This window comes from Eulemur rufifrons, chromosome 10 (assembly GCF_041146395.1).
Source record: "Eulemur rufifrons isolate Redbay chromosome 10, OSU_ERuf_1, whole genome shotgun sequence".
Lineage (NCBI taxonomy): Eukaryota > Metazoa > Chordata > Mammalia > Primates > Lemuridae > Eulemur > Eulemur rufifrons.
The window spans coordinates 28324656-28341892 of record NC_090992.1 but is presented as its reverse complement, the minus strand read 5'-3'; the positions used below and the strand labels follow the sequence as shown (position 1 = coordinate 28341892).

The 17237-nt window shown below is 46.2% G+C and overlaps 1 protein-coding gene across 1 annotated transcript in view; it reads left to right on the top strand.

Moving 5' to 3' along the window:
• Nucleotides 1-17237, top strand: part of GALNT10 (polypeptide N-acetylgalactosaminyltransferase 10) — a 184086-nt gene that overhangs the window by 22301 nt on the left and 144548 nt on the right. The window lies entirely within an intron of this gene.

Genomic DNA, 17237 nt, shown 5'->3' with positions numbered 1-17237 from the left:
GTCAGCTACCTGTGTAGGAGGCTCATTCTCCGTTCCTCTCCCCTCCATTTTCTCGTTATTAAACTGTACTTTCCAGAAGACAAAAAGGGGAGAAGATGGGAGAAGAGGAGGAGGAGGAGGAGAAATGTCAGAGGGAAACCTGGAGCTGTCAGGGATTTCTACTCTCCAGCTGTCTGACCTCGGAGCAATTACTTAAAGTCCCTGCCTCACCTCTAAAATGGGGATAATGACAGTAATAGCGGCGGTGCAGGGCTGTGGCAACGATTACCGGAGAAAACACGTGTGGGAAAAATGCTTTGTAAATTCCACTATACTGTTGTTGGTACTGAGATATGATTGTGTATGTGTCTATCTTGTATGCTTTTAAAAATTAATTTTAAAAGGCTTGCATTTATTTTTAGAAACAGAGTTTGAGTTGGAAGGGAACCTTAGGAATCATTCAGTACAACCTCTCCCCCCGAGGAGGAACCCTCTCTGCAGTTGCCTTCAAAGGTATCATCTAGGTATCGGCTTGAATAGCTCCAGGGATGTGGAGGTCACCACCTCTGCTTTTTCTTCTTTTTTTTCCCTAATCATCCCAGACTTTTACTTCTTCGAGATGTAAGACATAGCAGTGATTTTCCTTCTCCCGAAGATAGATAGCAAAAGAATACCACCATCGTTAAAAATGAATGAACGTGCCACAGCATGCATCGTGCGGATCTGCCGTCTGCACACATCACCGCTGCAGGTATGTCAGTTAGCCGGTCACCAAAGTGTCTGAATTGCTTGTTTGGGGGATCTGGTCTTCTCTATACCAGAAGCTACTTAGTTATTACGGCCAAGGCTCTAGCCCTGGGGCAGGAGGAGGATTTGGCAGGGCACTCCTAGCTTTGTGCATCCGAACACTTTTATCTTTTCCAAGCTGGTGGTTTTTCTAGCTTTAGGTGTATAAGGATTTATCTGAGAAGGTACAGTCCGTGGCAGTAATTGTTACCGTCTCTTCTTCCCACCCCTCTTCCTCCTCTGAAACGGGGGAGAATTGCCTATTTGCTTCCGACCTGCTTCTGCCCCTGGGGTTTTCACTGCTTTCTGTCCAAGATGTCGTGGTGATCTCAGACATCATCCCAGCCAGCACTTTATAAACTGTCTCAGTCATGTGGGCACTTCAATGTTTACAACATTTTGTAAACATTTTCCAAGTTCTGTTAACTCTTTTTAAAGTTGTAGTAATAAGAATAATGTATTTTTTAAAAAACACTCATGTGTCATATACTATATTTTTTACATGTCAAAGGTCACCAGCTTATTCTTTCAGCATCTGTTTCATTGAAGATAATCCTGAGATTGTAGAGCAGGCTGTTTAAAAAAAAAATGCATCTACTTATTCGTCAGATGCATCCATTAAATCAGAAAGATTTTCTCCTCATCGGGCAACCAAAGCCAAACAGAGGAACTGTACTTTGAGGCAGATGTGAGCTGCAAGCTGTTGCCTCCAGTTCCTGAGTTCAGATTATCTGTGTTGGTCAAAATAATCTCATTGTCCACATTGGTTAGCTTTATAGTAAATAGATGTTATTAATTTGAAAATTAAAAATCCATGATAATAAATTGCATTTCTGGGTCTTACCCGATGAAAGACCCCACTCACTGAAAACCTACCAGTTTTCAGAGAACATGGAACTGGCATCCTTCAGTAGCTTGGGACTTTCTTCCAGTCCATCACTGCTTACTCATTCAGTTATGTCCCAGGTATACTGTGTGATACGATGATATTAGCACAAGGAGGCCTGCCCACCGGCAACTACGTTGATATTTTCATCTTCACATCTCAGCAATTGCTTTTTTTTTTTTTTTACCAGTAGAACCCAACTACAGCATGGCATCAGTAATTGCTTTTTGCTTGTGAGTAGACCATGGCAGATTTTTCCCTTCTAGGTTGTATCGACCCATGAGAGAAAAAATTCTCCGCTCCTGTCCTCCAGAGAGAGAATTTCTTCCCTCTGCCCAACCCCAGGTGGTCATGCTTTAATTATAAGACCATTACCTTTTACCTCCTGTTCAATTTGTTTCCTGAGTACTCAGAGGCTTGTTGGGCAATTTGCCCATAAAAATCACTCCGGCAGCTATCGAACGCCTGGCATGATAAATAGATCATCCCTCGGCCGCCCGGAGGCCGAGCACCCCCCGCTTCCTTCCTCCTCCTCCCTGTGGGTCTCTTCTCCGCCCTCTCGGACTGCTCTGATTCCACTGCCCTCCTTGCCAGCCTCTGTGCACTGCAGTGGCTTCGGCCTAAAGCCTTGCTCTCCATCTGAGAGGTGCTAATGGAGCCCCAAGATGTGCATGTTCTGTGACCCCTGGCAGGTCGGCTTCTCTGTGGAAAATGGAAATATCACGGTCCCCTTCCTGCCTCCCCAGGTTTGTTGTGAGGGGCAGCGAGGCAGTGGAGGGGGGTGTGGCGGGCACTCGAGTGCTGTGGGCTCTGCTGCCTCTTCTCTGCGGAGTTATTCGCTGGGGCCTTTAACCCTCCAGTGCCCAGCCCTGTCTGCCAGTGTATTTGTTGCCTCCTTTCTCATCCCAAGAAAGCAGGTGGTGGCAGACATGGAGAGAGTGCCAGCTTGCCTTCTTCACGGAAGTTCCCACGTCCACAGAGTCAGCTGCATCCCTCCTCTCTCTGTCACTGAAACAAATGTGGCGAGGGGCCTCGCCCTTGCACGGCACAGCCTTGCAAGCAGAGCAGCGTAGGCTCCACAGTTGGGAGGGCTTGGGTTCAAATCTTGCCTCTGTCATTTGCAGTAGCTGTGTGGACCTTAAGAATGATGCTTAATCTTTTTGAGCCTCAGTTTTTCCACTTGTAAAATGGGGATAATGGTTCATAGACTTACGCTAAAGGTGAACTGGGAGACCGTATAGACAGGGCTTGTGCCTTGCGCATCGTGAGAGCTCAAAAATAGCTGTTAATTTTTTGGTGACAGTGGTGTTTGGAGACTGTTTTCCTTTCTGTAAGCAAACTGTACAGTTTAACTTACCTAATTTGACCTGGATAAAAATGTGAGGATGAGAGTAGAAGAAAGGGACGCATTCCATGTGATTTGTCCCCTCTGGTCCTCGGAACAGGATTATTCCCACCTCCCAAGAGCAGCAAAGGACTCGGATGTGCAGTCTTGGCCTTGTCGGAGTGGGCATTTTCAGGCAGGGATGGCATTTCCTAACAGGCCTGCGGCATCTCTGCCCTCTCCACCTCATGGGTTCCTCTCTCATTTCAAAAGCCCTCCCAGGACTTCAAGATGAAACACTTTCACACTGGGCAGATCGTTTTCATTGAATTCTCCAGTTCGCAGTCTCCAGTGCTGCAGAGAGACATTTTAATTAATTACAGTCCCCGTGGGCTGGGGGATCAATAGCAGTAAAGCGCCGTGGAATGAATTCCCAGCCTCCTGCTTCTAGCTCTCGCCGTGATCTTGCACCAGTCGCTTTCAGCCCCCCGGGCCTTGGTTTCCTCCTCTCTAGAATGGGAATGTTTGTTTCTCAGGAGTGTGGGGAGCCTTCAGAAAGGTATGGGGACTCCCCAGCGGAAATCAGCCAGGGGACGGGGGGCAAAAACCTACCCAATGGGTACAATGAACATGACTTGGGGATGGGCACCCGTATAACTGGGTCTCAAGCATTACAAAAGTGAGCCATGTAACCTAAAACATTTGTACCCCTTAATATTTTGAAATAAGAAAAAAAAAGTATGGTGATCAAAGTATTGTGCTGGTAGAGTACTGGCCACAAGTAAGTTATTAAGATGGCATTTATATTCCAAAAGGGTAAACTTGAGGGGTGTTTCTCTTTTGAGCCATTTCTAGAACCTTCTTCCTTTTGCTACGTGATACTGTAAAACCAACTGGCAGGTTCCATTTCACTTTCTGAGCCTGAGAGAAGTGGGCAGCCCAGACAGAACTAGAGGGGGTGTGCGGGCGGGAAGAGGCTCCTGTTCTCTCAGCCCCAACTTTCTCCAGCATGGAAAAGGTGATCATACTTGTGGGACCTGGGATAAGAAGGCAAAGCTGGCTTTGCCCCGAGAGTCGGGGCCATTCCCCACACGGGCCTCGTCTGGCCCTGAGCCTCTGTGTGCAGAACGGATCCTTTGTTTATTCCAGCCTCTTCTTCCTTCTTCCTGCATCCTTTCTTTTCCCTCCGATGTGTTCTGTACACAGCAGCCACAGTGATCTTTCTGTGACACAAGTCTGGTCATGTCCCTACCTTGCTCAGAGCCCTTCCAGGGTCTCTCCTGGCCTTTGGGATAAAATCCAAAGCTCTTGCTGTGGCTGCCCAGGCCCTGCTGATCTGGCCCCTGCCTGCTTCTCCAGCCATGGTCTCCTGCTATCCCTCCAGCTCGCCCTTGGCTCCCCACACACATGTGCTCTACCTGGTGCCGTGGCCTTGACGTGCTGCCAGCCTGGGCTTCCCCTGGTCACGTCCTCCACATGCTTCAGAGTCTGGCGAGACCTCACCTCCCCAGCAAGCCCTCCCTGACCACCCTGCCTCCCTCCACCTGAGCAGCTTCCCATGGTGTCTTGTGCTTATGGGTGTCTTGGCCCTGACCACATCCCAGGACAGTCATCTGTTTCCTTGGCTGTGTCCCCTCCCCTCCCCCGTGGATGCACGAGCTCCCTGCAAGCTGTGCCTGTGTGACTTGTCTCCTGTCATAGCCTCCAGCCCCTACCACACCTCCTGCCATGGAAGACATGTCGAATAATGGAGTATAGAGATGGGCCTGGAATGGCACCACCAGACTGAGCAGCCTGGGTCTGTCAGGATCACACGGGCATTTGCCATACCGACAGCTTTCTGGACCCACCCCAGCCCTCCAGGTTCAGAATTTCCGTGGGCCAGCCAGGGAATCTGCATGTTTAACAAAGTGCACACCCAGGTGATTCTGATGCAGATTGGAGGACCTCTAGGTGATCTGGTCCAAGCCTAGCATTTTACAAAACAGGTAACTGATTCAGAGATAGGTAGTAACTTTTGTAAAATCTCAGTTCATCTCTGTCTCCCTCTCTCTCTCTCTCTCTCACACACACACACACACAGATTTCACCTGTAAGATAACATAAAAGCCCTTGGCTTTTTCCATTCCCACAATGTTGACCTTCCAGAAAACCACAGGAAGCATAGGAAAGAGACTTTTTTTGTCTTTGTTCTAACAAGGTCTGCACCGGTGAATCTTGGCATACTGTTTATTTCCTTTACATAAAAAGTACTTACCCTCAGAATCTGGGCTACATTTTTTAAAATTCTAAACAATTAACTTTCACTCCAAGACTTACATAATTTTTTAAACGTGGGAAATCCCTGAAGCTTCCTTTTTCTGTTTCAGAGATGATTTGTAGAGAGGGTGAATTATCCTGCCTGATGCCATGAGGTCTATTTTTATCGTTTGGGATGTTGAAACTAAAACTGACAGAACATATTTAATGTTGCTCGTAGTACTCAGTGACACCGCCTCTCTTTAAAGCCCGCGAGAGGAGAGCCACCATGCGGGAACATGTGTCAGTAATTAATTCAGCCTGCTTACCAGGACAAAATGGGAAGGGAGAGCCCACATTTGACACAGATAAAGTGGAGCATGTTCAAAGGCAAGTGCTGGGTGCCAGGGGCTTGTGTGTGAAGGGAAGGGCTGAAGAAGCTGGGCATGGAGGTTTCCATGGAGAGAGCTCAGTGGCTGTAAATGCCTGAATTGCTGAAATAGGGATGGGGAAGCAATAAGGGAAAGTAGACCCTGGACCTGAGGGTGGAAGGTACGGGGCAGGACCATCCATCTGAATATAAGGAAGAACTTTCTAGCAAATGGAATCCTTCCCATGGGCATCCTCAAAAGGCAATGAGTTCCCAGAGCAAGAGAATTGTTCAGGGCTGGGGCAGTGCCCGGGCCTGTCTCAGAATGTCCTGGGTGAGGGGCAGTCTGGACGCGATGAAGTCCAAGTACCCTTCTGACTGACTAGGGCATGGCAAACCCAAATGCCCACAGGGCCAAGCCCCTAAATGAGTAAGGGGCTCCCTGGGGGTCATTACTCAGCTCCAGATGATTGCTTGGCAATGTGGGTCCTGTGAGGCCAGATCTTCCTTTGGGTTTTTCAAGAAAAGACAGACTTGTGGATTTTTTTTTAAATATGGACTTTCTTAAGTTTTAAATATCATGCAGGCTAAACAAAGCCATCTGTGCCCACCAGGTCTCGGCCGTGGCCTGCCAGATTGACCTCTGCGTTCCGAAATTCTTGGGGTTATGTGCGTTTCAGTCCTTTAGAGGAAAAATGAATGACATAGATAGTATAGTGATTATCTCCCCATCCAACAGATGGGGAGACCAGGACGCCCGGAGGTTGAGGGGCTTCTAGAGCGACCCGCCGCAAGGCAGTAACGGAGGAGGGCTGGAATCAGGGTACGCAGGATGAATGGGAAGTGGCCTCCCTTGCCTGGTCCACTGACATTTCATTTTTAAGCTATTCCCTTAACATTTGATGAAGGGAGCACTGGGAAGGCCCAGTACTTCTTGGGGGTAGGGCTGGAGGAGGGAATTCTGCCTCCCGAGGAAGCTGGGGTTGAGGAATGCTTTCCTTTCCCCTCCCTGCACCGCTCAAGGGGTTACAGTGCCCCCTGCGGTTGTGCCTCTATGTCTGCACCTCCCTGCACAGAGCTCCCGCCTGGAGCGGTTCCAAAGCTCTGCCTCTCTTTTTCCTCAAAACTCTATGTCTTGAATCCTTCAGCCACGCCTGAAATTTCACCATGATAAGCTTGCTTTGGGGGAAGGCTTCACAGGCACCCAGGAATCTCTTTCGAAATGCACATGGGAAAAGGAAAAAAGCCACAGGAATGCAACCTGACATCTGTCTCGGGCTCTAAGTATTGGACTGGCAGAGACTTGGGCACTGAATAAATCAGTTTTGCCATGAAGGCAACCTCAAAAAGCCAGTCGCATCCAAACCACATTTACGGCTCTCCCCAGTGTGATGGGAGGCCTGTCTGCCCAGCTTCCTGCTCTTGGCCTGCCTGCCACTCTTCATGCTGACACTGCGCTTCCACGAGCAGTTTTCAGACCAGCTCGAGGCTTTGCTTACTTCACCAGTGAACCGCCTGGTTGTTTGTTTTTCTTTTTTTTAGTAAAATGTTTATAAAAAGTATTGGTCCTTCCCCCCCCCCATACAGCTTTGTTGAGGTATATTTGTAGGGCAATAAACTGCACATTTTAAAAGTGTATAATGATCAGTTTTAACATATGTATAAACCTGTGAAGCCTCCACCTCAGTCAAGATAATGAACATTTCCATCACCTCCAGAAGGTTCTCTGTGCCGCTTTCTAACTCCTTCCTCCCTCTGTCCTCACACAACCATTGACCTGCTTTCTGTCTCGTTGGATGAGTTTGCATTTTCTAGAAATATATATTGAAAAAATCATACAGTGTGTGTTTCTTTTTGCCTGGCTTTTTTTGTTTTTCATCTCAACATGATGATTCTCGAGATTCATCTGTGTTCTTGTGTGTATCAGTCAGCTGTGCTCTTATTTATTGCTGTATAGTATTCTAGCACATGGATATGCTATCATTTGTTTGCCCATCGCCTGTTGATGGACATTTGATTTGTTTCTAGCTCTTGGTTATTACAAGTAATGCTGTTATGAACATTTGTGTGCAAGTCTTTATGTAGATATATGTTTTTGTTTTTCTTGGGTAAATCCTTGGGAGTGGAACGGCTGGGTGGTTTGGCAGGTAGATATTTAACCTCTTGGGTATATATTTGGCAGGTAGATATTTAACTTTCTAAGAAACTGCCGAACTGTTTCCCAAAGTGGTTGTATCGTTTTGCCTTCCTGCCATGAGTGTGTAAGACTTCTGCTTGCTCAGCATCCTCAACAATAGTTAGAATGGCCAGTGTTTCATTTTAGCCATTTTGGTAGATGGGAAGCAATGAAATTTTCATGTCTCACATGAAATTGACATGCCTTCATGAAGAGCATCTCTTCATGTGTTTCTTGGCCATTTAATATCTTTTGTGAAGGATGTATTAAAATCTTTTTGCCAATTTTTAATTGGCTTATTTGTGATTATTGAGTTTTAAGAGTGTTTTATATATTCAGCATACAAGTCTTTTGTCTGATGTATGTTTTACAAATATATTCTTCCAAGCTATGGGTTGCCTTCTTGTGTTTCTACTAAGGTATCAGTATCATCTGTTAGAATATGGAGCATATGGGTTTCCAGAGATAAGAAAGACATTGAATATTTAACAAATATAGTAAACCTTAGGAATCCTGTAGCACCTGAATGTGGTACCAACATGAATGAGAGCATATTTATCACATTAACCCTGGATTTGGAAATTATTTTACATAATTTGAGAAAAACACTGTGGGGTGCCATGCTAAATGCTAGAAGAGATGGAAAGGAAGGTACAAACATAATCGGACGTGGCTACCGTTCTCAGGGGGCTCACATCTATGGAGGGAGAGGCATAAGGCACACATTCTGGTAATAATCTTTACTGCATGTGCCATATGCTTTATTGGCATGATGTCTTCTCATCCTCAGAACAACCCTCTGAGATCGATTTTCCCCATTTTGCAGATGCAGAAACTGAGGCTTAGAGAAATTAAGTATTTTTCCCAGTTCATACAGCTAAGACATGGGGGACCTAGATTCAATCCTGGGGCTGTCTGACTTCAAAAGCCATATTCTTAACCTTTGGGCTAAATTGCCTCTCAAGTATAGAATAAGAGAGGATGTATTAAGGAGCCATAAGAGAGTTTTAAACTGAGTGTTGTAGAACAAGAAGAACTGAAAATTTATTTTTGGCTGTGTGCTGGAAAGCACCATGGAGGAGTTAGCATTTGAGCTGGGCCTTGAAGGATGTGTGTAGAACTTCACTAACAAAGATGACAGAAGGGAATGACAGTTGAAGGGAACAGCGCAAGCAAGGTGCAGAGGTAGGAATGGTCATGGATCTCCTGACTAAAGCCTAATACTTTTCAGGGGGAATGGTGAGAGAAAAGGGGATGAAAATCTACTCTCAAAAGGCTTTGAAAGTTGGGCTAAGAAATCTGAATTTGATTCCAGAAGGCAGTGGTGAGCCACTGAAACATTTGAGCAGGAAGGTGGATCAAAGGGTTCCATGTCCCAGATGGACAAGGAAGTAGAGGAGGTGCAGAGAGCAGTCAGGGATCTTGTGGCCCCCTGTAGGTACTGAGGGTCTCAGTGAGCGCATTAGCCATAGGAACAGACAAGAAGAGGTAAATACGTAATTCAAAAGTAGAAGCTACTCTCCATGCATCATTTTTATTCTATCTACTTTTCTGTAACATGGATGGGAAGTGAGAGACACTTTCCTGTTCTTGTTAGCTATAAAGTTGGGTTTTGATTAATTTTTTTATTTTATTTTTACCATAGGCATATTAGAATGAGAGCGAATCCCACTCTCTTGGGGGAAATGAGGCCATCGTGGGGTAGCATCTTGATCTGTTGTCTCAAGATCATACACGTTTCTAGGTCTTGAGTTTGGCAGGAGCTTTGTTGCTGGCTTATTTCTTCCTCTGTATACCTTTTTAGCTCTCTGGGATACAGAGAAGTCCTTTGACATTTACATACTTGCCTTTGCTGAAAATCCTACGAACCCAGGTTTTTGTGTCCATCAGCTTTTCTGCACAGGTTCTTGGGTACATTCTGGCTGTGGATTAGCTTCAGCCCAGAGATCCTGTTAATTCATATTCCTCTGCAGTATGTCAGCTCAAAGACATGCTGCAGGCATGGAAAGCTAGCTGTCTGCCCTCCAAGGCGGGGGAGCCAGGGGCTCAGCAAACTACTACATAGTGACCTGTGAGAATCTTTGAGGCATTTGGAAGAAACTGAAGGAAAGATATTTTAAGCAGATTTTTATAGAAAGCCAACCTATGGGTAAGTTAAAGTCCCACCTCTATCTCTCAGTGCTGTGTGGCTCCAGGTAAGCCACTTAACCTCTCTGGGTCTCTTATTTTATTTGTATCCTTAATAAAAATAGAGAGCTATTATCTGTCATTTTATTTGGTTATTGTAAGGTTACTTGGCTACTATAGTGATTTGGTTATTATAAATGAGATACTGTAAGCTTTGACAATGGTCAAATGCAATTAAGATTTATTTGCTTATTCAATCACTTATTGCTAATGAGTGTACTTCTGTGTAGTGGTAAGAAAACCAGACCTAGCCATCAGGAAGCTTACATGCCAGTGGAAGAAATAGGCAGCAAACAAACAAATAAGACAGTGATGATGGATAATGTGAAGGAAATAAACAGGCTAGTGTAAGAGATTCAGGGGAGGGGCTTAGAGGAGGTCTTGCTGAAGATATAAGAGTTCATTGTGACCTACAGCCCGGGACGAAGGCAGAGAAGAGTGTCAAGGTAGCAGGATTAGCAAGTAGAGGGACCATGAGGCTGCAAAGAGCTGGCTTGCTAGAAAGGGTGCATTGTGGCCAGAGCTCAGTGACATGTAACAGACACACGGTCAATTTCATAAGGTGTTAAGTAGCTTCAACTTCTTTTCATGCTTTTCTTCCTATTTTTCAAACTCATTTGTCTTAGGAAACAAAATTAATTTATAGCTATGTTCTGGATATTAAAATCATTCCCTGAAACCTCTTTAGAATGTAGAAGTGAGAATACTATAGAGTAGTTACACAGTATGGACTGTGGAGTCAGTTGCCCCTGGGTTCCCATCAGCTCTGCCACTCTCTGACCTTGGACAAGTTACTCAGTCTTTCTGAGCCTGAGTTTCCTCATCTGTAAAATGGGAAGAATAATCTCTGAGGTCTATTGTTTGATGGATTGTTATGAAAATAAAAATTTTTTTAAAGAAATGATGAATATGAAAATGCTTGGAATGTTTAAAGGACATTGTTATTGGGAAAGAGAATGTCTTGACTCCGGGTTGGTTCTTTGCATCCTGGGCTTGTTTGGCTGTCAGTAATTGGATACTTCTCAGACAGGATTTTCTGTGGTTGGGTCGAATCAGTGTTAACTTGCAGGTGGGAAGCCTGTTCCAGGGCTTGTCCTTCGAGTGCAGCAGAAATGGTATTACAAGGAAATAAATGAATAATAAATGAAGGGCTCCAAAGTCAGGCTGCAAGATTTCTGTGTGTAGGAAACTCAGCAAAAAGACTGTGCTGTCTCTGCAAGGAGAAAGTGGTTTCTGCAGGCAGCGCTATGTTACGAGCACAGGCTCTGGTCTCTGAAGAGAGTGTGAGGCCACCAAGGGGTGGAGGCCTTGGCCCAGGTTGCACAACAGTTAGTGGTGGTGCTGGGATGAGATCGTGGCTCTCCAGTTCCCCAGCTCTCTGCCCTTGGCATTCTGAAACACTTAGTCATTCCACAACATGTGGTTGTTGAGTGGCTCCATGCTTTGATACTGTGCTAGGCCCTGGGGATATAGGGTAGACAGGGCCCTCCCTCATGACAGCCTCACTGGGAGACAGACTAATTAACAAGTACTGTGATGGCAAGAAGGTGACAGTAGTGCTCTTGATTGGCAAGCAGGCACCAATCAAGGATGCTGCAGGTACCATACCCAGGGTTAGGTTTTGGTTTTGTTTTGGAGGAGCTAGGGAAAGCTTCTTGGGAGAAGTGCAATTTAAGTGAGTATGAGAAGGATGAGTTAGCCAGGTTGAAGTGTGGGATGAGGAGAGGATTCCAGACAGCATCCTGCAGAGGTGCAGCTTGTCTGGCAGGGGCTTGGCCTTGAAGAGCTGAGCAGGGAGGGTAGAGGGTCTTGGAGGGAAGTCGTGGTCCATAGTAAGGAGTCTGGATTTTCTCTGACGTCAGCTGGCAGCTGTCAGAGGATGTTAAGCAGGAGAGCGCATGGTCAGGTTTACTTTCTATGGGGCTCAGGCTGCAGCTGCTCTGGGGAGACTGCCCTGGAGGGGATGGGGTGCCAACAGGGCAGCCATCTGTGAGGCTGGGAAGCCCAGGCAGGGGATGATGGACAGCAGTAGGCACATTTGAGACATTCAAGGGTTAGAATCGCCAGGACTTGTGACTGTGACTAGATTCTTGGACTTCTCATTATCTGCCCAGACATCATGAGTGATGATGGTGGCCAATGTCAGATTCACCATGAAGCTTCAGAGTCCTTCCCTTCTAAGGCCCTGGGAGGGACACTAGAAATATGCTCCATGGTCATTTGTTCTCTTAAGATCTGCAAAAATGAGATAATGTAACCATGGTCAGTTAAGGCTGCTGTCACTCTTAACTTTCCTTCCTCTTGGATGGTAGAGTGGCCACAGGTATTTTTGAGATCCTGCGGTGGGAAAGTTGAATTGGAACTATTAATACATCTAGCAGCATTTTAAAAATACATTGTATACATGCCTTAATTTCATATTCTTCTTAAAGAGCCTTTCCCCATCCCCAGCCCACAGTACAGCGACATCAGGTCCCGCAAAACCAGAACTGCCCATGGGGGTGGCTGTGATTTTTCCCACCTGGGGCCTTACTGGCTAGAAGTGGTTGCAGGAACCAGCAACTTTGCTCCAGGTGAAGAGAAGGCTCACAGGCTACCAGAGCTGTGTGCAGATATCAAAGCGGCTGGCCTGGAGGCTGCTAAGCATACTTTTCTCTGTTCCTAGTATACAACTTGGGCACAAAATTGATAGTGTTTACTCTGCCAGGCACTGTTCTAAGCATGTTGTTACATAGTAACTCCTTTAACCTTCAGAAACAAGTGTATGAAATAGATATTATTACCTCCTTTTTCATATGAAGGAAGTAAGGTACTATGAGGTCAAGTTACTTGCTAGTGTGTTGAAAACCCATTAAATCTGGTATCAGAATATGGGCAAGTGACTAGTGCATATGCCCAGAGACCTGCTCGTAAAGGGGTCTTGCAGATATGTGGTCAGTCCTGATCAGGGTCCGTGCTCTTAACCTCTCACTACATTATTCTAAAAATAGGCAGAATATGGAATGAGCTGCCTCAGGAGATAGCGAGCTCCCCATCTTTGGAGATGTTCAAGGTGAGACTGGACAACACTTTAGCAGGAATAATTTAGAGCTATGGTCCCCAACCCCTGGGCTGTGGCCTGGTACCAGTGGGTGGCCTGTTAGGAACCGGGCTGCACAGCAGGAGGTGAGCGGCAGGCAGAGGGAAGCTTCCTCTGTATCTATAGCCGCTCCCCATCACTCGCATCACCACCTGAGCTCTGCCTCCTGTCAGATCAGTCACTGTCTCCCCTCACCCCCAAATGGGACTGTCTAGTTGCAGGAAAACAACCTCAGGGCTCCCACTGATTCTGCGTTATGGTGAGTTGTATAATTATTTCATTATATATTACAAGGTAGCAATAATAGAAATAAAGTGTGCAATAAATGTAATGTGCTTGAATCATCCCAAAACCATCCCCCCTTAACCCCGGTCCATGGAAAAATTGTCTTCCATGAAACTGATCCCTGATGCCAAAAAGGTTGGGGATCACTGCTTTAGAGGAGGCCTACATGCTAGATACGGGGTGGTTGGATTAGACATCCTTTAGCATCGAGATCCTCTGAGCCCTGAGATTCTAGAATTCTATAACTTTTCTTTCCACAACTTTACTGAAAGTCAGAAAATAGAGGAAACAGGGCCTGAGGGAAATGGTCTAGTGCATATAATTTTGTGAGAAAGTGGGACAGTTCCCAAAGGAAGAAAATCTGTGGAAAGGACAAGAAACCTGGAGACATTTCCTTAGACTGCTGGCGACGGCGCTGGGCTGCGGTCCCTTCAAAGGCCAGCACAGACCTGCTTCTGTCCCCACTATCATCAGAAATCTCTCTGACCAGCTGCAGATAAATAAAGTGAGCACTCCATGGGGGTGCCCTCTAAGGCTTAGCGAGCCTGCAGGCTCTACCCGTGGGTCACCGGGCACAGCAGCAGCTGTAAGCACTGTGCTTAGGGCAGCATAAGTGGGGCTCATTCTGACACTTGGAGGTCTCTTGTCCTCTAAGGTCATAGTCTTTGCAGAGTCCTTCCCTACCACCTGCAGAGCTAAGCAGAGACTTGCAGCTTCAGTACTAGGAAAGGACCTTAGGGCTTGATTACCCTAGAAGTTCTCAACCTCTGTTCTCTGGAGCCCTTGTGTGTGTGTGTGTGTGTGTGTGTGTCTGTGTGTCTGTGTGTGTTGGTGAATTGGGTATGGAATTGAAGACAGGAGGACCCTCCAAACATTCCGTCATGGCTGTGCCACTGACTCTTAATGCTGTGATCCTGAGCTAGTTATTTCATCCCTCTAAACCTATTTCTGCCCCCGTAAAGGGGTCATGAGAAAATGAACATTAGCGCTCGACTTGAAAGATTTTTGTCTAGATATTCTCATTAATAACACGGTTTGTACAGTGCTTGTAAAGAGCTTTTCACATATGCGATCTCACCAAATTGTCTTGATGGCCAGAAGTTGGTATCACCCTCATTTTACCGATACAGGAACTGAGGCTAAGATGACTTAGGAAGAAGCAAAGCCAGGCCTAGAAGTTCACAAGTTCATCACAGGGATCCTTTGTATTTTCTAAAGGTTTGTTCCTTTTGTTCATTGTGCTGATGACAGGTTCCCACAGTTCGACATTTGCATGGGGCCCAGACCTCTCTTGTGCACAGTGATGTTTTACTGGGGTTCAGGGAGCCTCTGGGGTGCTCTGTCTTTGGTCTGCTCTGACTGGGAGGGACACTAGCAGGGTGAGTCAAGTCCTGAGCCCTGAAGTGAGACCCCTGTGTTCACTGTTCCTCTGTGTCCCTCACCAGCTGTGCTGCCTGGACAAACGACTTAACCTCTTGGAACCTGAATTTTCTCGTGTGCGAAATAAGGATGATCATAGCACCTTCCTCATGGAACTACTGTAAGAATGCCATGAGATAATCCGTGTAAAAGGCCTAGCTCAATGCCTGACGCAATACATCCTGGCTGTCATCGTTACTGTTATAATTATTAGCACTTTCCCACTGAATGTATCCATCTCCAAATGAGCCATTTTCCATATTTTGGTCATTATACATTAAACATGTTTTTAATGAACCTGTTTTAGGTTTAAAATTATAGGCTCCTCTGGTTGCTTTTTAGCAGCTGTTAGAAGTATTTTTAAAAGCTCTGCCTAAATTCACGGGGAGCCCCTGTAAATCCACTTGAAAGCAGATCTCATCACTAACAGCCCACAAAACACCTCGGTGAGAATGGAGGAGTCGGCATGTAATTTATGGCGTCCACTTCTCACTGCCACTTGAAATTTTGCAAACTGCCACTGCCATTAGACGTCACTTTTGAGTATTTATGATCTTGTGGTTGGAGCACTTTGATTCTCATAACAGGAATAGGGTCACATTTAGAAAATGTACCCTACTCTGAGCTAGAAAATGAGATCCCCCAGGAAGGCTGATGGATGGGGCCACCGGGAAGTGTGACCTGCCAGCCAGGCTGAGCTGTGTCCTCTCCACACACCCCGGTGGGACGCTGTCTTTGTGTCTCAGGCTCCAGCCTGCCAGGCCTGGGCTTTCTGCTTGGAGAGGGCTCAGGAGCCGGGACAAATAAGCACAGAGCTAAATACCAATCCGTTTTCCACTCGGCTGCCCTTTACAGCCAAGAGGTTGGCCAAGATAGAGCTGGGGTTTGGCAGGAATTCCTCCGTGGCCCTAAACTGGTCCTTGGTGTCTCAGGTCGCGGAGCGTTTTGGATAGTGCAAGTGAGGAAGCAGACGCTAAAGGTGGCGCCAACGTACTCAACTGACACCAGGCATGACACTGTCTCCCACTTTGGGCCTCAGTGTTTCCTCTGCTGAATCAGAGGTTTTGGGCGTGGTGGGCTCTGAGGACCATTCTTCCAGCCCATTGAATCTCTCGATCCCTGTAGGTGCTTGACTGCAAAACGATACAGGATTTTTGGTCAAGAGAAGTTGAGGGTTTTCAGAGGAGGGAAGAAATTGCACGTAAGTTGCAAATTTTTTAAAAAATCAAGATATTCGTTGTGTCTGGAAAAGAATACCATGTCCGCCACTCTGCACCGCATCACCCACTCGGGGGACTCTATCTATCCTCCTGGGGCGTCTGACGTGAGGACTGTAGTCTCGCCCGACTCTGCAACCTCCCTGGGACCTTGGACAGATCTCTTGGCTGCCTGAATTTGTTTCTCCCTCTGCAAAATCCCTCTGGGACACCACATTACATTAGGTCCCATGTCTCCTTAGGCCCCTCTTGGCTGTGACAGCCTCTCAGATCTTCTGTGTTTTTGATGGCCTTGACAGTTTCGAGGTGCCCTGGTCCGGCATTTTTTAGAATCTATTGGGATTTGTCTGATGTTTTTCTGATGCTTCGATGAGGTTATGGAGTTTTCAGGAGGAAGGCTGCAGGGCTAAAGTGCCATTCCCATCACGTCCTATCAGGGGTACATACTTTGAACATGACTTATCACGGTTGATGTTGACCTTGATCACCTGGCTGAGGCAGTGCCTGTCAGATTTCTCCACCACAAAGTGACTCATTTTTTTTCTTCCTTTTCATACCGTACTCTTTAGAAGGAAGTCACTATAAGCTGCCTTCATCCTCCTCTTTTGACAAGGGCTTTTGGGGCCACTTATTTGTTTTATTAGACATTATTGGCTTCCGCCTTCACGCCTGGCACGGTGTTGGGTGCCGGGGATGTGGAGAATACAGAAGACATGGCCTGTGCCCTCAAGCCACCTGGGGTCTGGAAGGCAACACAGACACATGTACCAGCAGTCACAACACCCCGCAGTAAGTGCAGTGAGAAGTTCCCACAGGCGTGCAAAGGAAGTCATCTCACACCAGGCTTTCGTATTTTATGTTTTTGTGCTTTAAATGAATTTTCTTAATGCCTTCCATTTCCTTCGACCATAAACTTTTAAACGTTAAGAAAGAAAAAAAAAAAAGGAGGCTAGCTTATTTCCTTTCCATACTTATCCTGAGACTCCTGGATGTTATTATTTTTTAAGCATTTGCATAGCACTTTCCACGTTGAAAGCATTTTTTAGTCATTAATTAGTAATCTACATTAATATGCAGATTGAATTAATCTATTTTAGGCAGAAGTTTGTCTTGAGGAAACAAAATAGCTTAAGTGTTATTCCTCCCCACCTGCATCTTCTTCTCTCTCTCCCCCTGCACTTTACCCCGTCATCATTAGGATTATTGCCATGATTATTAAATGCTGCTCGAGCACCGAAAGTGTCTGCGGTGCTTCGAAGAACTCCGGGGAGGGCGAGTCCCTACACTCTGG